The sequence below is a fragment of the Giraffa tippelskirchi genome, chromosome 3 (genome assembly GCF_054371585.1).
Source record: "Giraffa tippelskirchi isolate mGirTip1 chromosome 3, T2T-mGirTip1v1.2.pri, whole genome shotgun sequence".
NCBI lineage: Eukaryota > Metazoa > Chordata > Mammalia > Artiodactyla > Giraffidae > Giraffa > Giraffa tippelskirchi.
In genome coordinates, this window is record NC_137277.1 from 73,129,867 (window position 1) to 73,155,535 (window position 25,669).

Sequence of the window (25,669 nt, forward strand, 5' to 3'; positions counted from 1 at the left end):
CACTGTCTCAGCTTTATATTTCTTTATTATGTTTCCCCCAAGGGCCTAATTATGAATCCCTACTAGGTTTCTTCTGAGCATTAATAGTACTTAAAGTTCAATGAGCTCTTCGTTAATGCTTTTCCTAACTGAATGGGAAGAAGCTGTTTACTTTCTCGTTTGTGTCTTGCTACTTCACCTGAATGGAATAAGCCATATTTATGTGTTTCTGTTTCTTTCTCAAATAAAACATAAAATTTTGGGCTTTCACTGAAGCTACTTATTTGGTTAATATTTAAGTGCTTTTTTAGTTTTAACATAGTCTTTATATTCATCAATATTGACTAATTAAAATTTGTAAAGCTCAAAAGGGATCTAAAGAAATATTCTTGATAAAAATCTACATGTTAGCAGTTAAGGTATGCATCATGATGACAGAAAATTTCAATGACAATAAATGGAATTCTTATTTTCATTTCTAGATTTTGCTGTCAGCCTCATTGTGCTCTACACAAGAGGGATGATACTCGGAAATAAAAAGACTAAAACATTTGGAAAATGCCAATGTGATTTGGTACTCAGTAAGTAAGGAATGTCAAAAATAGGAGAGTTTCTAAATACTTGAGTTCTATATTGTTGGTGTGCATGTGGTGTTTTCTTGTTAGGAGTGTGCAGGGAAAGGAGAAATAAATAATTCTATACAACAGTCTGGCTCTGCTGAGCATAGGTTTCACACTGAGGGAAGACTAAGAATAGCAACAACTAGTTTAGGAAGCTTCCACAGTCCCAAGCAGTTCTTTCCCACAGAGAACCACTTTTGTCTGCAACTTTCCCACAAAGACCCCCACTTTGACTGCTACATTGCACATCTTGCTCAGAAGTGTAGTCACTTTATTATCCCATTATCCTTTTTCACGTATTTGACCTGGCTGTCAAAACTGCTGTGGGAATGAGAAATACTTTGTGCGCATTCAACCTCTCACCGCACGTCTCACGGGTGAGGGGCCTCCTTCTGAGTGAAGTCATGGCTGATATGCTCAGTCTTGGAAATAATAGACGAATTGCCTACCCTCATTCGTGAACTTCTGCTATTGCACAAAGCAAACTAAAGAAACAATGTAATCTCTTATTTTAAAATTTAATCTTTCACAGCCTGCTTTCTAAGGCAGTTCCTCTGTGAATCTGCTGACACTTTAAATTCTACTTTGGAAATTTCCACTCTGTTTCAAATATCCGCTCTACTCAAAATTTTATATAAAGTTATCCCCTCCATACACTATCAGTATGAAACTTCTTCTTCCTTTCTTTCTTTCCTAAAGCATTCTAAGTCACTTCAGGAACCAGCTCTCTTAAGACAAAACCACTAAATCTTGCTGCTTACACAGCAGCCCCAAATCTTACCAGAGTGCTTGTCAAAGGGTGAGAAATATTTTCTGTGTAAGCTCCTGAAAGGTTCACTGGCTTACTAGATTGTGCTTTCTAGCTAATAGGAAAGAAAAGAAAACCACAGAAGCCCCTAGAGAACCTTCTGGCAGAAAGTAGATAACACAAAATAAAATCACTCTTTTATTTTATTAAGGACCTTTGTGAAGGTTCATTTGAAACAATTTAGTCTGTCTAACATAATTAAGTCACTAAGCAGCATCAGATAGTAGCCAGTTACAGCCTTGGATTAATAATGTCTAATTCACTTATAATTACTCTAATACATGTCTAGGAAGCATACGCAGAATTTTACAAAATGCAATATGATGAGTAAGGACAGTTGAATGATGGATCATAAAATAGATTAAATTGTAGTCATTTGAGCTGCTGTTTGCAATGTATGGCTGCCAACTGGCCACCCGAGATTGTTTTCTTTGTTTGTTTTTGGTGTTTTGATAAATAAGTTCATAAAGCTATCCAGATAGGAAATCTGGAGCTGGAGTATGAGAATTATTTGTGGGCCTTCACCAGAAATGAGTTTTTTGAGACAGGAACACTAAGGAATGTTAAGGGAGGGTCACTATGGAAGCAATATTGTGTCTAGCAAGATCCACTCTGGTAAACTCCCAACCCATTATCTCTTAATAATTGATATTCCTCAGCTGGGTTGAAGTGAGTTTAATCAATTGGCATAGGAGAGAAAGGAGGATAAGGGTTGGATAGAAGAGTTTTTTCTGTAGAACAGATCTAAAATTGATTAGGGTTTAAAATGGGTTTGTTGAAGGGATTAAGAAACAATTACGGATGATTAAATGGCATAAACTCTATTGTAGCCCCATTTCTACATTTGCACTTAAAATTTAAAGATTTTTGTTCCTCTAGAGTTTGAGAAGGAAAGCCTTGCTTGAGCAGAGGTTTTCTGATGGAAGAGAAGGCAAATCAGGTATTACAATATTTAATTGACTAGACACAGGGTTAAATCTCAAGGTAATTCTAGCATCTGAAAAACTGTTATCTCTACATTTCAGAAGGTATGTATGTAGAACAACTTCTGGGTTGCTGCATTCTTACTAATACACTCAGCAAGACTGATGTTGTTAATAAATTTCGTCTAAAAATCATTTCAGATTCTCTAGAATCTGAATTATAGTTATTGGCTTAAAATTGTTTACATTATTTGAAACAAATTCTTACAAACATAGCGTAGATGTTACATATTTTTCAGATTACATAGATTTCAATTTGTTTGATTTATTGACCTATATACATAAATAAGAATATATAAAATAAAACACTGTAGACTATTTTCTTGTGAGTAACCGAAATTTGGAATATTCCACTATTTCTGGTTATATGACAATTAGAAAGATTGAAAGACTTCTGGGAAGAACTAACCCTGGGATCTTTAATGTATTTGGATCAAGATAACAAATGGAGATAAACTCTTTAAAAAAGTTACATGATTGTTAAAGTCACAAATTTCATTTGTTCATTTGACAAATTTTAGTGAGCTGACTATGTGCCAGATACTGATTTGGTGTCTGGGATGTGGCAGTGAAAGAACAGAATTCTGTGCCCTTCTTTGGACTGAAACTGAAAATAGACACACCTTGCCAAAATAGTGTCATAACTAATGGAGGAGAGACTGCAAAACCAAAAATGTCAATAGGAATAGTGGAACTGAAATTTACATTGAGACTTCATGGACTTTGGAAAGCATTTGGATACATAATTTACATTTGCAAGGTTCAACTAGTGTTTGTTGAAGGATCTGTTTTTCAGAATCTATGGGAGAAATAAGCTTAGTACACTAACAGGGATATCTTGTTTCCCTTAAGAAAAAAATATATATGTATGTGTACATATATATATGTATTTTATAAACACTATAAATTTCATTTCCCTTTCTGCATTGGCTGCTGAGAATATCAGTAATAAATTCAAGGCTGACATCTAGCAATGGAAAATGAATGTGTTTTTCTTATTATCTTTCTTTGTTCTTAGAATCTATGTTTAGAAAGACACAGGATTTTAAACAAACAGAAAAAATGACAGTTACAATCACGGTTCCGTTTGTAAATCCAGCTGAAGCTTTTTAAAGCACTGCAATATATCAGTTCTTTCAATAGATAATAGGACCTGAGCTTACCACTGTAGAACAGTTTCCTCAGAGCTTAAAAAACAAATAACTCTACTTTATTAAGATCAGACTCCAGGTCCCAGAAGAATATTTTTCCTATCATATTCCTATCATGATATATATTCCTATTCCTACATGATATATAATCCTGTCAATCTACATATATATATATGTATATATATATAATAGGAAATGTATTTCTAAACTGAATAAAATCAGTTTAAAGTACAATCTGTCAGTGCAGACAGATGACCATGGCAAAGCTGTTAGAGGGGTGGAAGATGACACTATTGAAAGATGTGTTGAGGGATAGTGAATTGAAGCAAATGGAAACACTGGGAAACAGAAGCATAAAATCAGCCAGTTATCATCCCAAAGATCCCCAGACTCTGGAGATATCAATTTGTGCTGCAAACCAAGACACTTTTTGAAGTATGTAAAGAAATAATCCTGGTTATAGATATATTTGGATGAAGGCTAATAGAGATTGACAATATAAAGAGGTAATATGATTGCTCTGAGATAGATGTCATTTGTTCATCCAACCAACAGCATCAAATAACTCTGACTAGCAGTAGGATTTTATTTGGTATCAAAAAATGTTGATGGAATTTAAAAATGTATTGAGTTTGTTTTGCATACTTAACTTGCAATGGTAGGAAATAGAGTTAAAAAATCCCTTAGGATTTTGTAATCTACTTCAAAGTCAGCATGAAAGAACTAAATAGAAATTTCTGTATTTTACATATTTGTTACTCATTGTGTTTCAGTAAAGCAAGGAAATACTTTCTTACACGATTTGATCTAGCTTTTTTTTTAAAAAAAAGATAATTTTTAAGAAAAATTCAGTGGTCGTTGTGGTTATCACTGGCTATACCACCAGTGGGCTGAAACTACTTCCTCAGGTTTAGTATGTGGAAATCTGTTCAATAAATGATTGTTCAGTTAAGATTTTTCTAGGGTAGAAGCTGACAGATGTAGAAACTGATGGCTGAAGTAGTGGGTGTATTGCCACCTCTGTCTTTTGCTGAACTGAGGTGGAAAGTAGAGGCCAAAAGAGCTATTCTACATCCTCTGGCAATTTACCAGCATTTTACAAGCATCCATTTGGCCAGCTTCAAGCTATGTTTACTGCCTGCTAACATAAGATTAAAATGAGTGTAATTTCCAGCTTTTGTGAAGAGTATCAGATGATTGAGTAATCAGATGTTCACCTGTATTGCTTACTGCAGTGAAACATGGATTAAATGTGTAGTAAAAATATCAGTTTATCTGTACAAGGAGCTAGATACATTCATTTGCTTTCTTTGACCTAGCTTAGTTGTTTCATTGGAAGAGAAGGGAAAAGAGAAATGATGTCCTAATTATTTATATGTTTACAAGACTCTCCTTCCCCTTAGGCTACTGTTAAGTTGTCATACTTCATACACTCTGTTCCACAGCAATTAAATATTTCATTAAAAAGGCATTAATGATAGATCCAGTAAATTTCTCCCATCCAGGCTCCACAGTGATAGCAATTCAAGTTAGTGTTGATCTCTGAGCGATACTCATGAAACCAAAGCCCGACAAAGGGACAGTTAGAGTGCTGCTCATATTCCCTGCATCTTGAGGTCAAATTGAAGAGCCAGGTGCTGAGTGGTACCTTCTAACTTCAGTGGATGAGAGAAAAGCATCTCATTTGTACTCAATAAATGAATTGTTCAATAAATGTGACAATTGGGTGTGTCACATTTATACTCAGTCTTTAGATACCAGATTGAACAATTTCTATAACGCTGGCTCTTTTGAAAGAGTTCTCAGAGGCTTCTGTTTCTTGGCTTCTGCTTTTAATTTTAAAACGAAAATGAAAAGGTACCCCATGAGCAAATACCCTATTGTCTTTGAAGCATTTGATCATTTATTTAATGAAATCATATATATTTATTAAATGCCTACTGTGTGTTTTCAAGTTACTGTGGCCTCTGGTTTAGAGAAGCGGAAGAGTTCTTGTTCTTAAGGATGTGCTTTTTTTTCACTTAGAGGAGAAAGGAAAAATTGAGATGAAAACATAAATACTAATGGAAAACTTTAAATGATGAGGGTCAAATGATTTGTTCTCACAAGAAATTAGGCTTGTGTATATACAAAGGAATTGTTTCCAGCTAATATAATTAAGAAATTTATGTACAATTGGCAGTTAAGTTAAAAAAATTCAAGGTTGTAATTTTTATAGTTTTAAAGTAGAGGGAATATAAGTTTTATTTACTGGAGTAGCAGAATAAGAAGTAGTAAAGAATGTTGGAAGCATATTGTAGAGGTTATTAGAGTTTAACTTTCAGGTAATTAATTTTACTATACTAATCACACAAAGCAGCGTTGCAAAAATAATGTAGAATTTAAAAAGAAAAACAAAAGAAAAAATAACTTGGCCTTGCTTCCCTTCTGAAGCAAATGATCTATTTTCATTTTCTGTGTTCTTACTGAAGATTTTTGAACAGTGAAATGACATGATGAAAAGTGTGTTGTAGGCCTTTTAGGAAGATTAATCTATCAAGAGTAAGCAAGATGGAGAGTGAAGAGAAGTGCCTGAAACCTAGAGACCAATTATAATTCTATTGAAGTAATCCAGGTGAGAAGTGATAAGGGCCTGAACAGAAATGGAAAGAAATAGGAAGTTGTAAGAGGTATTGAAATGGAAAAATCACTGACTGGATATGGGACATTAGAAAAAGGTAATCTTTAGAGACGATTGGAGCCTGAGTTAACAGCAATAGTTTCAGAGATAGAAAGCAGAAGTAGAATGATTAGAGTAGGTATCATGAAAATTGATTTATGCAACATATTATATTTGAAAAAATGTCACACATACATGATGCTAATATATTTAAAGATGGACAATTGGAATATATATGCATATTTCTAATCTTGAGGTCTTTTCCATATTCCAATCCTTCTTAATCATGTAAAATCATGTAAAAGGGACAGTTGAAGTGAAATCAGCATCATGGTGATGTGAATCAATGCTTTTTTTTATCTAACCTTTGATTTACAACTATTTATTTTGACTTATAACCCCCCCCAAAAAAAGTACCTCTGCAAAGTGTACCAGGCACCTGAGAGATTCATTCATGTATGCATCCAAACATGGGTAGATTGGATCACGGAGTGGGTGACAGAGCAAGGAGAGTTGCAGAGAGGCCAGCAGTGGCCAGAGGCAGTGATGGAAGAAAAGTTGGCTGCTAGTCCAGCAGTGTGCTGGCGCCATTTTTCTGGTAGAGAAGAGTGGAGGATGAAGGTAATGAATGGGGTTCCACTTAGCCACGTGTGTGCAGCAGGAGGTAGGTGACCCCTGAGGAGAGACTGCACTGTCTAAGGGGAAGGAAAGGAAAGGGAAATAGGTAGAGAGAGAATAGAAGCAAAATATCTCCTGTTGTCCGCCTTGGAAGGCAAGAGGACTGTCCACTGGCTTCTGGAACCCCTAGCTTGAGGATCTTCCTACCAAGTTGTGGGCATACCCAAAGTCCCCAATGTTAAATACACATTTCACCCTGCTCTGCCACCACCTTTTTCTTTTTTTAATGCATAACTCCCAACATTACCAGAAATCAGCTCCAATAAGAAAAACTAAAACTTTGTTCTCTATCTAGAAAACAAAAGATAGATTCCACACTATGGAAGGCTAAGGGGTCTCACCCCAGAGCCTGTTTGAGGGCTGCTTCTGCCAAAGCTTATCAATCAGTGGCCTGGTACAGGACAGTCAGGGTTGTTGCTGAAGAGCCCCAGGAAAAGGAGTTAGGACAGAAGCAGGAGCTGCAGGAGAGGAACCACGACCAGAGGAGACGGGCTCTGGGGACATCTGTCAGTCTGTCCTCCGGTACTCGTAGGATGTGGAGTTTTTCAGTGATCCCGTCTCAAGTATTAGCTGGCATTCTCCACTATATGCCATCCACTGGGGATGACTATAGTTCTTCCTAAAAAGGATGGCTGCTCTTTTCCTAAAGAAGTCCACATTACAAGCCATTAAGACTGAGAATAACTGCATTAGAAGATGTTTGGGTAACTACATCCTACAGAGGCCAGTGCCCGTACAGCGGTCCCCAGTACCAACCTGCCTCATTCACACCAAAGCTTTTAGTACTGAAGACACCCAAGATGAGGGGAAAAAAAAAAAAAAGGATGAGATGGCTTTCAGTAACGTTGGGAGAAAAATCGACAAGCGTTACCATTCACGTGCTGGACGAGCAGGGCAACGACCACATGCACAGAGCGAACGTGATCAGGCTCGTGACTGCCGAGCGGGACCTACGGCTGGTGAAGAGGGACCCCAGCGTGCAACTCGCCCAGTATCAGCTCCTGAAGGGCTCACAGATCCACCAGGTGCGGCTGCGGCTCAGAAAGATGGAGAGGGCAGAACTCTGACAAAGAAACTGACTTTTTCTTCAAACGTTGGCAACATGATTTGGATACAAAGAGTAAACAGATTCAGCAGTGATCAAAAAAAAAAAAAGTACAAAGTTCAGATTACAATAAAGAAAGGGAAGAATGCAGGCGAGCCCGAAAAAAAAAAAATGCAGGAGACAATAGAATCCTCCAGACCATGTTTGGAACAGTGACATTTACATCCAGGCCTCAGCCCATCAGAGGTGACCAGGCTGTGATGTGTGTTCTTGGTCTCTTGAGCAAAAAGGAAGAGAATGCGTGGAGAGCAGCTCAGGACACAGAGAGCAGACACTGTGAACAGGAAAAACGGAAAGGATGGAGCATCTGATGTCCTGCACCAGTGATTTTTAATAAAAAACATGCTTCTGAGAGACGAAAAGAAAAGAAAAGGGCTCCTAACGATTAATCTGTTGAGCTATTATAATTGAAGTGACCCAAGCCTTGCCTAAGTAAGAAAGGTGTTCACTATGTCAAATGCAATAGCAGAGACACTTCTCATCAAACACTATGAAAAATCACAGTATTATGGTATCACAAAAAGAAAATGGCAGTTTTCTAGCCACCAAACCCAAAGACATGGACTATTGTAATCTATATAAGGAATTTCAAAGAGTGTTATGAAGAAATCCAACAAACTAAAGAAACTTCAGAAAGGCAGTTCAATGATCTCAGAAGAGGAGTACTTTACTGAAGAGACTGAAATTCTAAAAAAGAAACAAGTAGAAATTCTGGAGCTGAAGTACTCGATAAATAAGGTGAAGAATGCCTTAGAAAGCTTTGGAAATAGAACAGATCATATGGAAGAGAGAATTAGCAAGCTCAAGGGAAAAAATAAAGAAATAATTTTGATGCAAGAGCAAAGAAAAGTAAGATTTTTTAAAGTGAAGAAACTATGTGAGAAATGACTCCATTAGAAAAGTCAATCCAACAGCAATGTGTTTCTTAGAAGCAGAAGAGAGGGAGAAGGGAGCAGAGGGTATATTTAAAAAATGATATTTGAGAACTTCCCAAACCTGGAAAGAACTTGATATACAAGTCTATGAAATTATACAACACCTTATTATCTCAATGTAAAAAGATTTTCTTCAAGATACATTATACTGAAATTATCAAAAGTTAACAATACAGGATAAATTTTAAAAGCAGCAAGGGGAAAAAACACTATCACCTACAAAGGTACCCCCCGTTAGGCTATCAAGAGATTTCTTAACAGAAACTCTATAGGCCAGGAGATAGTAGAATGGCATATTCAAAATATTGAACCATAAAAATTGCCAGCCAAGAACATTCTATCCAGCAAAACTATCATTCAAATATGAAGGATAAATTAAGGCTTTCCCAGATAAACAAAAGTGAGCGAGTCCACTACCACTCAGTTCAATTAATTCACTTCAGTTCAGTACAGTCGCTCAGTCGTGTCCGACTCTTTGTGACTCCATGAATCGCAGCACGCCAGGCGTCCCTGTCCATCACCAACTCCCGGAGTCTACCCAAACCCATGTCCATCGAGTCGGCGATGCCATCCAACCATCTCATCCTCTGTCATCCCCTTCTCCTCCTGCCCCCAATCCTTCCCAGCATTAGGGTCTTTTCTAATGAGTCAACTCTTCGCATGAGGTGGCCAAAGTATTGGAGTTTCAGCTTCAACATCAGTCCTTCCAATGAACACCCAGGACTGATCTCCTTTAGGATGGACTGGTTGGATCTCCTTGCAGTCCAAGGGACTCTCAAGAGTCTTCTCCAACACCACAGTTCAAAAGCATCAGTTCTTCGGTGCTCAGCTTTCTTCACCGTCCAACTCTCACATCCATACATGACTACTGAAAAAACCATAGCCTTGATTAGATGGACCTTTGTTGGCAAAGTAAGGTCCCTGCTTTTCAATATGCTATCTAGGTTGGTCATAACTTTCCTTCCAAGGAGTAAGCATCTTTTAATTTCATGGCTGCAATCACCATCAGCAGTGATTTTGGAGCCCCCAAAATAAAGTCTGACATTGTTTCCACTGTTTCCCCATCTATTTGCCATGAAGTGGTGGGACCAGAGGCCATGCTCTTAGTTCTCTGAATGTTGAGCTTTAAGCCAACTTTTTCACTCTTCTCTTTCTGTTTCATCAAGAGGCCCTTTAGCTCTTCTTCGCTTTCTGCCAGAAGGGTGGTGTCATCTGCATATCTGATGTTATTAATATTTCTCCCGGCAATCTTGATTCCAGCCTGTGTTTCTTCCAGCCTAGCGTTTCTCATGGTGTACTCTGCATGTAAGTTAAATAAGCAGGGTGACACTATACAGCCTTGATGTACTCCTTTTCCTATTTGGAACCAGTCTGTTGTTCCATGTCCAGTTCTAACTGTTGCTTCCTGACCTTCATACAGGTTTCTTAAGAGACAGGTCAAATGGTCTGTTATTCCCATCTCTTGCAGAATTTTCCACAGTTTACTGTTATCCACACAGTCAAAGGCTTTGGCATAGTCAATAAAGCAGAAATAGATGTTTTTCTGGAACTCTCTTGCTTTTTCAATGATCCAGCGGATATTGGCAATTTGATCTCTGGTTCCTCTGCCTTTTCTAAAACCAGCTTGAACATCTGGAAGTTCACGGTTCACATATTGCTGAAGCCTGGCTTGGAGAATTTTGAGCATCACTTTACTAATGTGTGAGATGAGTGCAATTGTGCGGTAGTTTGAGCATTCTTTGGCATTGCCTTTCTTTGTGATTGGAATGAAAACTGACCTTTTCCAGTCCTGTGGCCACTGCTGAGTTTTCCAGATTTGCTGGCATATTGAGTGTAGCACTTTCACAGCATCATCTTTGAGGATTTGAAATGGCTCAACTGGAATTCCATCACCTCCACTAGCTTTGTTCATAGTAATGTTTTCTAAGGCCCACTTGACTTCGCATTCCAGAATGTCTGGCTCCAGGTGAGTGATCACATCATCGTGATTTTCTGGGTTGTGAACATCTTTTTTTGTACAGTTCTTCTGTGTATTCTTGCCACCTCTTCTTAATATCTTCTGCTTCTCTTAGGTCCATACCATTTCTATCCTTTATTAAGCCCGTCTTTGCATGAAATGTTCCCTTGGTATCTCTAATTTTCTTGAAGAGATCTCTAGTCTTTCCAGTTCTGTTGTTTTCCTCTATTTCTTTGCATTGATCCCTGAGGAAGGCTTTCTTATCTCTCCTTGCTATTCTTTGGAACTCTGCATTCAAATGGGAATATCTTTCCTTTTCTCCTTTGCTTTTGGCTTCTCTTCTTTTCACCGCTATTTGTAAGTCCTCCTCAGACAGCAATTTTGCTTTTTTCCATTTCTTTTCCATGGGGATGGTCTTGATCCCTGTCTCCTGTACAGTGTCATGAACCACTGTCCATAGTTCATCAGGCACTCTGTCTATCACATCTAGCCCCTTAAATCTATTTGTCCCTTCCACTGTATAATCATAAGGGGTTTGATTTAGGTCATACCTGAATGATCTAGTGGTTTTCCTTACGTTCTTCAATTTAAGTCTGAGTTTGGCAATAAGGAGTTCATGATCTGAGCCAGAGTCCACTATCGGTCTTGTTTTTGCTGCCTGTATAGAGCTTCTCCATCTTTGGGTGCAAAGAATATAATCAATCTGATTTCAGTTTTGACCATCTGGTGATGTCCATGTGCAGAGTCTTCTCTTATGTTGTTAGAAGAGGGTGTTTGCTATGACCAGTGCGTTCTCTTGACTAAACTCTATTAGCCTTTGCCCTTTTTCATTCTGTACTCCAAGTCCAAATTTGCCTGTTATGCCAGGTGTTTCCTGACCTCCTACTTTTGCATTCCAGTCCTGTATAATGAAAAGGACATCTTTTTGTGGTATTAGTTCTAAAAGGTCTTGTAGGTCTTCATAGAACCATTCAACTTCAGCTTCTTCAGCGGTACTGGTCTGGGCATAGACTTGGATTACTGTGATATTGAATGGTTTGCCTTGGAAACAAACAGATATCATTCTGTCGTTTTTGAGATTGCATCCAAGTACTGCATTTCTGACTCACTAACACTAGACCTACCTTACTAAAAATATTGAAAAGAACTCTTTACACTGAAACAAAAAGACTAAAGTACACAATACTCTAATCTATAGGGACAGACATAAAGGTAGGATGGCAGACTGAAATTAGGCCAACTAGGGAGCTGTTTCAGTAGTCCTGGCAAGGGATGTTGCAAGGTAACTTGAATTCGAATTATAGTTGTGGAAATGGTGAGTATTGGTTGGATCTGGCCAACATTTAGAAGCTAAAGCTGATCTGATTTGATAATGAATAAGGTATCAGGTGTGAGAACAAGAAAAAAAATGGTGTTGTTTTATTGGCTTAAACAACTAAGAATAATGGTACCATTTACTAAGATGAGTAAGACAGAGGAAAATGCAGGGAATGCCGTTTTTGTTTGTTTGTTTGTTTTAATGTGTTGATCCTGGTTTTAATCTGGGACATCCATGTGGTGATGTTGTCTAGAGAGTTGGACACAAGAGGCTTAACTAAGAGTGAAGTTTTGGACATGTAAGTTTTCTCTTCATGCATAATAGGGAAATACGGAGAAATCTGCTATGAACATTAAGAATAATCACTGAGATATGAAGGTCTGGAGAAGGTGAGGAATGAAAGAAAGAATGTTTCAAGAAAAGCTTCTTCAGTTGTGTCGAAGTCTGGTGAGAAGTAGTATAAGATGTGTACACAGAAATAGGTAGGGGAGATTAGCACAGGTTGTATTGAAAGTAAACAGGATTATCATTTAGTTGGTTAATCAAATCTAAGTATCTTTTTCCTGGAACTGATTTTTTAGGCAAGGCTGAAGGTGTTTTCATGTGGAGGAATGGTACTCTTATACGAAGTAGAGTCACAGACAATGGAGAGAGGCATTATAACAGGCAACTCTGGAGAGGGTATTTTTAAATATAGGTCTTTATAAGGAGGTTTTTGATTATTACTTCTATTTTGTTAGTCATTATTAGTCTCTTTACATTTTCTAATTCTTCATGATTCAGTCCTGGTAGGTTGTGTGTTTCTAGGAATTTATCCACTTTTTTTCTAAGTTGTACAGTTTGTTGGCTTGTAATTGTTCACAGTAGCTTCTTATATCTTTTGTATTTCTGTGGTAATAATTACAATGTATCCTCTTTCATTTTTAATTTTATGTGAGTCCTTTCTCTTCGCTAATCTAGTAAAAGATTGGTCAATTTTGTTTACCTTTTCTAAAAATAAACTCTTAAGTTCATTAATTTTTTTCTATTATGTTTCTAGTCTCTATCATCTATTTCTGATATATTCTTTATTTTTTCTTTCTCTCATCTAATGGCACAGTTTGTTCTTCTTTTTCTAATGATTTGAAGTTGTAAAGGTAGTTTGTTTATTTTAGCTCTCTCTCTTTTTTTAAGGTAGTATTTATTGCTATAAACTTCCCGCTTAGAACTGCTTTTGCTGCATCCCATCTGTTTTAGTGTGTTTTCCTTATATTTGTCTCAAGCTACTTTGTAATTTCACTTTTGATATCTTCTTTGACTCGGTTGTTCAGTAGCATGTTGTTTAATTTCTACTTATTTGTGAATTTTCCAGCTTTCTTCCTGTTGGTGGTGGTTAGTGGTTTAGTCGCTAAGTTGTGCCCGACTCTTGCAACCCCATGTAGTCTGCCAAGTTACTCTGCCTATGGGATTTTCCAGGCGAGAATACTGAAGTGGGTTGCCATTTTGATTTCTAATTTCATACCATTGTGGTTAGAGGAAAACTTGACATGATTTCAATAATTACTTTAAAAATTTTTTCATAATTGTTCTAAGTACTGGGGTTATGATGGCAAGCAAGAGTGAGAAGGTGCTTGACCTAAATGAAGAAAAATAAACAACAAAAAATTTTAAGTTGTGATATTTTTCAGAGAATTATGAAGTAGGTAGGAAATAATAGAAGATGGAAGATGGGTTAATTAGGAAATTTTCTGAACATTTAACATTAAAAATGAAGGATGAGAAGTTTGCTTTACGGAGGTCAGAAGGAGAAAGAAGAAATGAGAAAAAAACATGCTTAGGGACAGAAAGTTCCAGGTGCAAGGGCCTCAGGTGAGAAAAGAAATATTTCCTTTCATTATTATTATTATTAGCATGTTCTTTACAATTTAGCCATAGTGCTTTTTGTGGTTAAACAATAAAATTAGGAATATTAATTCCTCATTAATATGCAATAAGTAGTATATATTTTAATATTTTTTAAAACAAAAATACTTGCATTATTCTGTTTCTTAATATAAATTGTACCTTAAAATTGATATCTTCAGTTCCATTTCTCTGTTTTTAACTTGTTGGTTTTGAAAAAAGGTGAGAAAATTCATTTAATTGGCATATTTTTTACTTTATGCAAAGAATTTTATTTTAGCTAAAGGATGTGCATTTAAAAATTTTCATCATTAGTTTCAGCATGAAAATGTCTAAAAAGATAAGAGCTATACAATGTTTAGTTTTTCTTTTTCCTCTAACTTTGGGGTTTGTATATAGATAGCACTATATAACCTAAAAAAAGATGAATACCATTTTTAAAATGTTTTATGCTTTTTATACAAAGCAAGGTGAAATTAGATTAAGCCACTGACCTCTTGATCTTGACCTTGCATTGACTATTTAAAGGGAATAAAAATAGAGACATTCATTGCTAAGAATAAATTTCTTACCTTAAATTGAGAGAAAATAAAAGTGAGTCAGAGGTTTTCATCTTTGGAGTAAACAGGTGTCCACACATTCAAGGGCAAAAATGCTAAAATCTTAAGGGGCAGAGAGAATGTTACAGAGAGCCTTGCTGGACCTACTGAGGTTAAATCATTTATTACTTCATGTAGTTTCAATCTATCTCCTTGATCTAGTAGTTTCAATCTATCTCCTTGATCTAGTAGTTTCAATCTATCTCCATGATCTAGTATGTTAGGGCTGTTAATGTTTTTATTAATTTTAAACTGTTAAATTATCACCTTTACATTTGGATATACATGAAATTGTTTCTTGTGGGAAAGCATCTTATTGAGCAGTGTTTGAAAATTCAACCTTGAAAGGGAAGTTATATGAACTTCTCGCTAAACTATTTATCTTTCTCAGTGAGTTATCACATAGTTTGCCCAGCAGTAAGCTGATTGAAAGTAGATTGGTGGACTGGGCGATATCACAGATACCTCACTTTCCTTAACCTCTCATATGCCACTCCAACCACCCATCATCTTTAAAATTTAGTTTGTTGTTGTAAGAACACTTAACGTGAGATCTACCCTCTTTGTAAATATTTAGCTCAGTTCAGTTCAGTCGCTCAGTCATGTTCAACTCTTTGTGACCCCATGAACTGCAGCACACCAGGCCTCTCTGTCCATCACCAACTCCCAGAGTCCACCCAAACCCATGTCCATCGAGTTAATGATGCCATCCAGCCATCTCATCCTCTGTCGTCCCCTTCTCCTCCTGCCCTCAATCCTTCCCAGCATCAGGGTCTTTTCCAATGAGTCAGCTCTTTGCATCAGGTGGCCAAAGTATTGGAGTTTCAGCTTCAACATCAGTCCTTCCAATGAACACCCAGGACTGATCTTTAGGATGGACTGGTTGGATCTCCTTGCAGTCCAAGGGACTCTCAAGAGTCTTCTCCAACACTACAGTTCAAAGGCATCAATTCTTTGGCACTCAGCTTTCTTTATAGTCCAACTCTCACATCCGTACATGACCACTGGAAAAACCATAGCCTTGACTAGACGGACTTTTGTTGGCAAAGTAATGTCTCTGCTTTTTAATATGCTGTCTAGGTTGGTCATAACTTTCCCTCCAAGAAGTAAGCGTCTTTTAATTTCATGGCTGCAATCACCATCTGCAGTGATTTTGGAGCCCAGAAAAATAAAGTCAGCCACTGTTTCCACTGTTTCCCCATCTATTTCCCATGAAGTGATGGGAACAGATGCCATGATTTTAGTTTTCTGAATGTTGAGCTTTAAGCCTACTTCTTCACTCTCCTCTTTCACTTTCATCAAGAGGCTCTTTAGTTCTTCTTCACTTTCTGCCATAAGGGTGGTGTCACCTGCATATCTGAGGTTATTATTTAAGCTTGCAATAATTTATTCTTGACCATACCAATAATATTGTACAATAGTTCTCTAGGGTTTATTTATCTTTCTTGGCTATAACTTTATGCCTATTTCCATCATCATCTTTTGATGGGTTTTTAAAAATAGCTCCCTGTCTCCCAGCCTACAGATTCATTTTCTAACAGTCACCATCTCACAAGCTATTGAGTACTTGAAAGAGATTTCCAAAACCTATCTATGATCACTTCACTTTTCAATTGAAAATCCTTCAATCATTTCTTTTCACCTTTTGGATTCATGATAAGCAAAGATTCCTGTCTGCTTTTCCCAACTTATTGTCTGACTCTGTCAGGCAGTAGAACACAGTGTCTCAACATTCCATCATCCATATATTCAATAAAGCAAAAATTAGTTGAAAATTCCTCAATCAGTGATTTTAATCAAACTAAAATACCAACCAAAAGAGAGTAGACCTTGCCAGTGGACTATCTCATGCCTACATCAACAACTTTGTGAAAATGTTCTCAACTAGAGGCAGGAAACATGCATTGGAATCCTAGATAATACAGCCCTGCAAACCAGAAGTGTGCAGGGTTCCATGGTTATCAGTTATTGCTTGGGAATCTATAGAGTTTGTAGAGGTCAGTTGGAAGGCTACCTATTGTACTACCAAGGAAAGAATATGTTCCTTAATATAAGTATTAGGCATCATTTTTAAATGATAGTTCAGTTTCTTTCCTTTCAAACTTAAGCCTTCACATTATGCATTAAATTCAGCTTAGTTCAACTACTGATTACCTACATTTCAGGCTATTTGAGAATACAACATTGAATAAGGCATCCAGCACTTTTTTTCAACAGAGTTTGTAGTCAAGTTGGGGAGACCTAAAGGATAATTTTGAAGTGATGTGATAAGTTCAAGTAATGCAGGTATGTATAGGGAGCTATGGGCATATAATTAAGACAAACATAGGTAATAGATAATAGACTTTTCTCTAAATCCTTTGGAGTTTTAAAATGAAAAAACAAAGATAATTCAGGAAAGAAAATGAACAAATATTCAAATTTTGGGGGTAGAAATTACTTATTAACTGTCAAAGATGATTGTAAAACCACTTTGCATCTAGACACATCTGATCAGAACTTTAGGTCTAAAAGTAAATGATTTAAGCATATATAGGTAAAAAAATACAACCAAATGAATGCAACTGAGAATGACTTCAAATAACTTATCAACAAGAAACTGGAAAGTGCCAAGTTCTAATGGAAATTGAGTTTGGATCTATAATTCTGTTTACAGCAAAAAAAAAAAAAAGCAGTACATGATATACAATAATGAAGAGCAGCTAAGTATAATCTGAAATGAGTAGAGAGAGTCAACAATAAATCAAAGTGGATCCACTGAACTTTGATGCTTAGAGCACTTGTCTTTGAGCAGGAAGAATTTAGGATTAAGTGAAATACAATTAAATTTACTTCTAAGGTGCACAATAATCTCAGTATTATAATGACTATATTTTTTGTATACCAATGCTCATAACAGATCTGTAATAGCAAATGCTTAAAAAATCCCAAATGTCCTTCAATAAGTGACTAGTTTAACAAACTATGTTACTCAGTAGTAAAAAGGAGCACACAGTTGACACACATAATAATTTTGATGGTTCACAAGGGAATTATTCTGAGTGAAAAGAGTCAATATAGAAAGATTATATAACATATAAGTCCATTTATACAGCAACCTTTTTTAAAATTGTGGTATAATTGATATATAACATATACTATTATATTAATTTCCTCTATGGGTTCCCAGATGGCTCAGTGGTAAAGAATCCACTTGCTGATGCAGGGGACATTGGTTCTATCCCTGGGTCAGGAAGATCCCCTGGAGGAGGAAATGGCAACCCCTTCCAATAGTCTTGCCAGGAAAATCTCATGGACTGAGGAGCCTGGCAGCTACTGTCCATGGGGTTGCAAAGAATCAGACACAATGATATATTATACAATGATATAATATTTTTATATGTTGTAAAATGATCACCACAATAAGTTAAGTCCAGTTAACATCCATCCACATATATATAATTAAAACCATTTTTTTTCTTGTGATGAGGACTTTTAAGATCTACTCTCTTAGCTACTTTCAAATATGCAATACAGTGTTGTTAACTATAGTCACCATGCTATACGTTATATCTCCATTAAATTTCTTTATAACTGGAAGTTTATACCTTTTGACTCCTTCACCCATTTCACCCAAGCCCCAATCCCCACCTCTGCCAATCTGTCTTCTGTATCTATGAGCTTGGTTTTTGTTTGTTTGCTTACTTGTTTTGTTTTTAGATTCCACATGTGTAAGTGAGATCGTATGGTTTTTCTCTCTCTGACTTATTTCACTTACTATAATGCCCTCAAGTTCCACTAATGTTGTTGCAAATTGCAAGATCTCATTCTTTTTTACAGCTTCTTTACACATACACACACACACACACACACACACACACACACACACACATATATTTATGCACACATGGTAAAGAATTCACCTGCCAATGCAAAAGCTGCAGGAGATGCAGGTTCGACACCTGGGTCAGGAAGATTCCCTGGGTCAGGAGAAGGCAATGGCAATCTACACCAGTATTTTTGCCTGGGAAATCCCATGGACAAAGGAGCCTGGCATACTACAGTCCATGGGGTCACAAAGAGTTGGACATGACTTAGGGACTTAGCAGCAACATTGTTGGGTTGCCATTGCCATTTCCAGGGGATCTTCTTGACCCAGGGATCAAACCCACAATCCCTGTGTTGGCAGGCAGATTCTTTACCACTGAGCCACCAGGGAAGCCCATCTATATATATGTATGTATACATATGTATGTGAATGTGTGTGTATGTATATATGTTATTTCAGTAATATCCGACTCTTTGCAACTCTTGTGACTCTTTGCGACATCATTTTTATCCATTCATTTTTCAATGGACACGAGTTGTTTTCATATCTTGGCTGTTGTAAATGTTGCAATGTACATGGGGGTGCATATAGCTTTTTGAATTAAGGCTTTAATTTTCTTTGGATAAATATCAAGAAATGGGATTGGTGGATCATATGTTAGTTCATTTTTAATTTTCTTTTGAGGAATCATCGTATTATTTTCCACAGTGACTGCACCAATTTACAATCCACCAACAGTGTACCATACAATGGCTGTTTTGTCAACTTTAAAATTATGCAGTTTTTCTATTGCCAACATACAGAAATTTTATACTTTGTGAACTGAAATTAGTCATATAACTGACAGAAATCTGAAAGATGAGAAGTAAAAAGTATGTTCTTGGCTCAGATGGTAAAGAATCTGCCTGCAATGCAGGAGATCTGGGTTTGATCCCTAGGTCGGAAAGATCCCCTGGAGAAGGGAATGGCAACCCACTCCAATATTCTTGCCTGGAGAATTCCGTGGACAGGGGAGCCTGGTGGGCTACAGTCCATGGAGTCTCAAAGAGTCGGACACAACTGGGCGACTAACACTTTCACTTTACTTGGTTATGTAGATCAGCCAGTAGATCACCTTGCAGGTGATAGAGCAAGAGACAGAGGTTTAAATGGATTGTTTTATATTGTAAACAAAACCACAAGTAGAGCTACAGATTATAACTAGTATATATCATGAGCTAGGTGGTAAAAAGGAAAATTATAAATTATTTTCAAGAAGAGGTGTGATAGCAGATAATAAAGAAGAGAGACTGAAAAGTGGTTACTTTTATTTACTTTAAAATTTTCCATATGGCTTGACTTTATTCCTCTAAGTAAAAATATTGCTTTAGAAAGAAAGATACTTAATGCACAGGATGAATGGGGAAAAATACTACTTGGTGAGCATTTTAGGAATGACTCCCCTTCCCCTTTAGGTTTTATATTTTTCCCAAAATTTTCTATAAACATTACTTTTACAATCTAAAATTCTATAAAATAAATGTCATGTTTAAAGAAGTGATAACATCTGATGTAACACAATGTATTTTGAATAGACATGCACGTTATTTTGAAAAATCAGATATAGTATTTACAAGACAAGTTGTTCATGTATGTTGAGTTCCTATGATATAGTTGCAGTGTAACTGTGAGTGGCTTATTTAATCTTGTAAGTACTGACTTAAGTCCTCTGCCTCACAGATAAAATGACAATTTCAAAAATTAAGCTGTAAAGAAAAATGCCTTGTTACTACATAGAAAATCACTTGATAGAATTAAATGAGTCACTCAACTGTGCTGCACAAATTTATAGCCATTATCTGTGGAGAAATAGAGTTACCACTGATGTTAAACGTACCATTAACCACTACCATATGGTTTTCATTATGTTTGTTGCCATTTGTTATGCCCAATAAGTTGAAAACTTTATTATATATTGATTTACTGCTGTGAATGACTGAAAACCCTTGTGCTCGCAACACTATCATTGATCAGATATCAATTGTTTTTTACTCTCAGACCACAGAAAATATTAAACTGATTCTGGATATATCTGATACATGCTAAAGGGCCTGACCCCAATTTTTCTGTTAAAGGCCTTTTAGCTTCAATTTTAAGAACAATTTTGTTTCTTACAATACTGTACTCTTCCTGACTAAGATTCCCACTTTTTCATTTATTTGTCTGGAAAACAGGACTAGACCAGTATTTGAGATAATGTGTAATTGGTAGAGGTGTGGCTGCTATTCTTGATGTAAACAATGTCCATAAAAATGATTTAGGAATGTATTATTTGGAAAATGAGTTGTACTGGTGGGTCATAAATTAGAATGATTTTTTAAAATATAACATTTAAAAGGAATGAATGCTTTGTCCCACCCTGGACTCTGTTACATATCACTTTAATATGCCTCTATATTGTGGGATATAGAATGTCCAAAGAATTACATACTGCATATTAATTTGAAAGATAATTTTCTGATCATTTTCCTTTATTTCTATCTGTTTTGAGGTACCTATTAATTATCTAATACATAATTGAAAATAAAATGCTGTATCCCAGGTGCAGAAGTCTAAAATAGTGTATAAATATTAAGCATTTTAACCATTTTGACATGTTGTTTTTGTGTTTAGTCATTAAGCTATGTCCGACTCTTTTGCGACCCCATGAACTGTAACCCACCAGGCTCTTCTGTCTATGGAGTTTCTCAGGCAAGAATATTGAGGTAGGCTGCCATTTTTTTCTCAAAGGGATCTTTCCGACACAGGAATCAAACTCATGCCTTCTGCTTGGCAGGCGGATTCTTTGCTGCTGAGCCACCTGGGAAGCCATTTTGACATATAGAACATAAAAAAGTTAATTAAATAATTAAACTAATATTAAATACTTTCTGAAACATAAATTGGTGAATCTGAGTGTTAGAATTTTTCTAAGCATTATTTTCTATTAAAAGTGATAGTTTAGTCTACACATGAGTGAACCACACAGAAATAATAAATGTCTATACAGACTTTTGTTTCTCATTCTATATGAAAGTTAGGGATGTTGAAGAGCATTTTGTCAGCCTAAACTTTGAAGTCAGGGAAACCTGATTTTGAAACCAACTTTTACATGAATTTACTACCTGTTGAAGAAGGAACATTAATTTCCTTATCTGAATTGAGGATTAAATGAGATTATGGTTGCATATGAGAAGTTCCTGGCTACACCGTATGTAATAAAGGCAAAAACTGTCAATTATTTCATGAGATTTACACTAATGATGGCCTAAGCATCTCAATTTATCTACCTTCCTGAATGAGCTGATTGATAGATAAAAAAAAATGTGATTGCTAAGAAAATAGCTGACGTTTCCTCATTTAGAAATGATAAATAAGTAATTGCCACATGGCATTTTAAATTTAATTAAATTGTATTCCTTTGGCTATTTGTGTGTGTGTGTGTGTGTGTGTGTGTAGATTTCAGTTGGGGCTTTAGGATGGTACTTTTCAAAATTTCAATGTACATGTGAATCATCTGGAAATGTTGCAAAAATCCAGATTCTAGGTCAGTAGATCTGGAGTAGAATCCAGATTCTGGGTCAGTAGATCTGGAGTAGAGTCTGAGATTCTGAATTTCGGAAAGCTTACTGGTGATGCTGAAGCTATTGGACCATGGTGTGTGTGTGTACTGGTGCTTAGGGTAGTGAGGTGATAGATTGTAGATGCTACATAATAAATACCCTCTTGCTCTTTCCTATTATATGCTCCCATAGGACCCTGAATGTACATTCTCAAAATTATTTGTTTCTGGTATTAAAATGTTTTAAATTTTTTACTTCCTTCCATATATTATAAGCTCCTTTAAAGTATGTCTTCTTTTACTTGCTGCTCTGTCCAAGAAAAGCATAGTGCCTGGAACTTGGCCATGAGTATCCATCTGTTTAGTGCTGGTAAGCTACATGCCAAAAGTGAAGCCCATGACTGAAAAGATAATCCACAGATTGAAAGGCTGTGTTACAAAATAATTTTGCGAAATGGACTGCTTCTCCATTACCCATAGGTTTAGTTTAACTTCCTCCCTCAGAAATGTGTGTCTGTGCATGTGTCTAGTGGTCATAGACAGAACTGGTGTTTGAAAGACATGTATTCTGGCAATTAGATACAATATAACTAAATTTGCCACTTTATAAATTTACTTTGACATTGATCCAAGAAGGTGCATTTGAAGGGAATCACTGAATACAAAGTCAAATGAGGGCTAGGTCACTAAGTTTCTTTAAGGCCAAGATGCTGCCAGCATAGAGTTTTGAGAAGATACAGTACTGTATTGTATACTGGAAATTTTTAATAGAGTAGGTCTTAAGAGTTTTCACCACACACACATAAACACAAATGCACACACACACATGCACAAATGGTAACTATGTCAGATGATGGATGTGTGAGTAAACTTGGTTGTGGTAATAGTTTTACAATGTATACTTATATCAAACCATTACCTTTTCTGTCAGTAATGTGTCATAATAGATTAGGTTGCATTTTCTGAGATTTTTATATAAACAGAATCATGTAATATATGCTCTTTTTGTCTGACTTCTTTCAGTCAGCAAAATTATTTTGAGACTCATCCATGTAATTGTGTGTATCAGTAATTTGTCTTTTCCTAGATGGAGCAGACGGAGAAGGCAATGGCACCCCACTCCAGTATTCTTGCCTGGAAAATCCCATGGATGGAGGAGCCTGGTAGGCTGCAGTCCATGGGGTCGCTAAGAGTCGGACACGACTGAGCGACTTCACGTTCACTTTTCCCTTTCATGCACTGGAGAAGGAAATGGCAACCCACTCCAGTGTTCTTGCCCGGAGAATCCCAGGGATGGCAGAGCCTGGTGGGCTGCCGTCTATGGGGTCGCACAGAGTCGGACACGACTGAAGCGACTTAGCAGCAGCAGCAGCAGCAAATGGAGCAGAATTCCATCTAAAGAAGAGAAAGGTTACATTTTGAAGTAGATGCTATTCAGGCTTTCATGTCTCTGCAGGATGTGTGGAAAGAGAAAATTATGAACTATCAGTTATGAGTGTGTGGTTAAGTATAGAAGTGGATGATAAATATAAAATTTTGCCTTTCCAGTACTTCACAAGTTAACTTTAATTATTTTATATATGAGTATTAAGGTATGCATTCGTTTTATTTGAAAATGGCATATACAGTATTCATATGAGCTAACTTTAGCCTATCAAGTCCAGTTAACTCATGCTCTCAGCAGATCCTTACAGGCAACAGTGAACTAATGGGGACTGGGATTGAGACATTAATGTTGATTTGTGTCTCTTGGAGTTTTCTTCTTGTGCAGTATTTCATAAAGGGTTACTTATGCATGGAGAGATGCACATTGAAAGATGGACAGAAATTTCAGATTGCTCTCATCTATTTTATCAGATTCCTATTTTGAACCCCTTCAGTTTTTCTTTTTCTCACTGTCTCTGGGCCGCTTTTCTAGCATCAGTTCAGAATGCAGAAACTGAGTATGTGTCACTCTGGTCAGCTTCAGGCAAATACACATGTCCACATTCAGCAATTCTTGCCTTCTGCCACTTGGGGTTAATTTTTGAATGAAGGAATCTGGAGCAGGGCGATCAACATAGAATCATAATGGTACTGTTTTCAGTCAACTCTCAAATATTGCAAATATTAACATGTAATTAATACTGAAAGGAGAATATAAAGGAATATGAGATTTGAGTAGATATTTCTTAAACTTTCCATTACGAAATATTTTAGTTTATAAATATACATTTAAGAGAAAATACAAATATGGCAGAGTGGTGAAGAATCCAACTGCCAATGTAGGAGACGCAGTTTCGATCCCTGGGTCGGGAAGATCCCCTGGAGGAGGAAGTGGGTTGCCATTCTCTTGCCTGGAGAATTTCATGGACAGAGGAGCCTGGTAGTCTACAGTCCATGGGGTCACAAAAGAGTCAGACACAACTTAGCGAATAAACAACAACAACAGCAACAGAAATATTCTTAAGTTTCTACTGTCAACTTTTCATTAATTTGATTATTACATTATATGTATATACATATATATTTACATATAAATATGTCAATAATAATTTTAAGGTTATTTGGAAATTTTACCAAGAACTGAAAAAATCTTTAGAGTTTGGGAAGTTTGCTCTTTTTGTTGTGTTTTTGTCTTTTTCCTTGAGTCCCTTATCTCAAGTATCTGAACAGAATGCCATATTTAAGGGATTAATTGCATTTCATATATTTAAGGTGAAGGAACTCAGAAGTTTTTACTATTACTTTTATTGCTTTTAGATAGATGAGGAGTATGAAAGAGTAGCTATCCTTAGTTAATCTTAGAGAATTAAATCTATCTAAGTAAAACCAATTGGAAACGATTTTTTATCTTGCGCTATGGGCCTTTGTTCTGTGATAATGGCAGCCATTTAAAGTAAATTGTCCATTAAAGTACCACTCTGGCTTTTGACAAATTGCATCCAACTGTTTTCTTCCTCCAGGGAAACACAAACCTGAAAACGGTGGTTTTATATTTTCTGCTTGACATATAGGTTGCCTGAGCCAGCGGGCTAAAATGCTTTTAGGTGCTCTGCAAGACAACTCAAAGAGGTTATATATGGTCCAGTAGAGCCCAAGTGAAGATATTGAATACTAGCAACTTATCTTGTGTGATGACAAATAATTGGTCATGTTCTTGTATCATTTATCATTTTAAAAACAGTTCTCACTTTTTAATCATGTAATATAAGAACAATGGAACAGAACTGACAAAAGCCATAAATCCTATTTTTGGCTAAAAAAACATCAAACCATACAAAAATAATCCAAATGACTGGTAAGGTAAAATTGAACACACTGCTCTTGTAAGCAGATACTATCTTACTTTCAGGTGACAAAAGTTCAAAGTGCTAATTATAAATGAGCAAAAAGTCAATTTTAATAGAAGCCTTCTCTCAAAAAGTGAATAAGCTGTAGTGAAAAAATGTGGGCTTCTTAGATGGCGCAAGTGGTAAAGAACCCGCCTGCCAATGCAGGAGATATAAAAGACACTGTGGGTTCAATCCTGGGTTGGGAAGATCCCCTGGAGGAGGGCATGGCAACCCACTCTAGTATTCTTGCCTGGAGAATCCCATGGACAGAGGATCCTGGTAGGCTACAGCCTA

At 36.5% G+C, this 25,669-nt stretch overlaps 1 long non-coding RNA gene and 1 pseudogene across 1 annotated transcript in view; both read left to right on the forward strand.

Moving 5' to 3' along the window:
- LOC145542383 (uncharacterized) overlaps positions 1–2,696 on the forward strand; it is a 158,441-nt gene extending 155,745 nt beyond the window's left edge. Inside the window, exon 4 of the long non-coding RNA XR_014079820.1 lies at positions 462–2,696. This is a non-coding gene — a long non-coding RNA (uncharacterized LOC145542383). The remainder of the gene's footprint in view (positions 1–461) is intronic.
- Positions 2,697–7,506: 4,810 nt separating this feature from the next.
- Positions 7,507–8,310, forward strand: LOC145542529 (translation initiation factor IF-3, mitochondrial pseudogene; annotated as a pseudogene).
- The last annotated feature ends 17,359 nt before the right edge of the window (positions 8,311–25,669 follow it).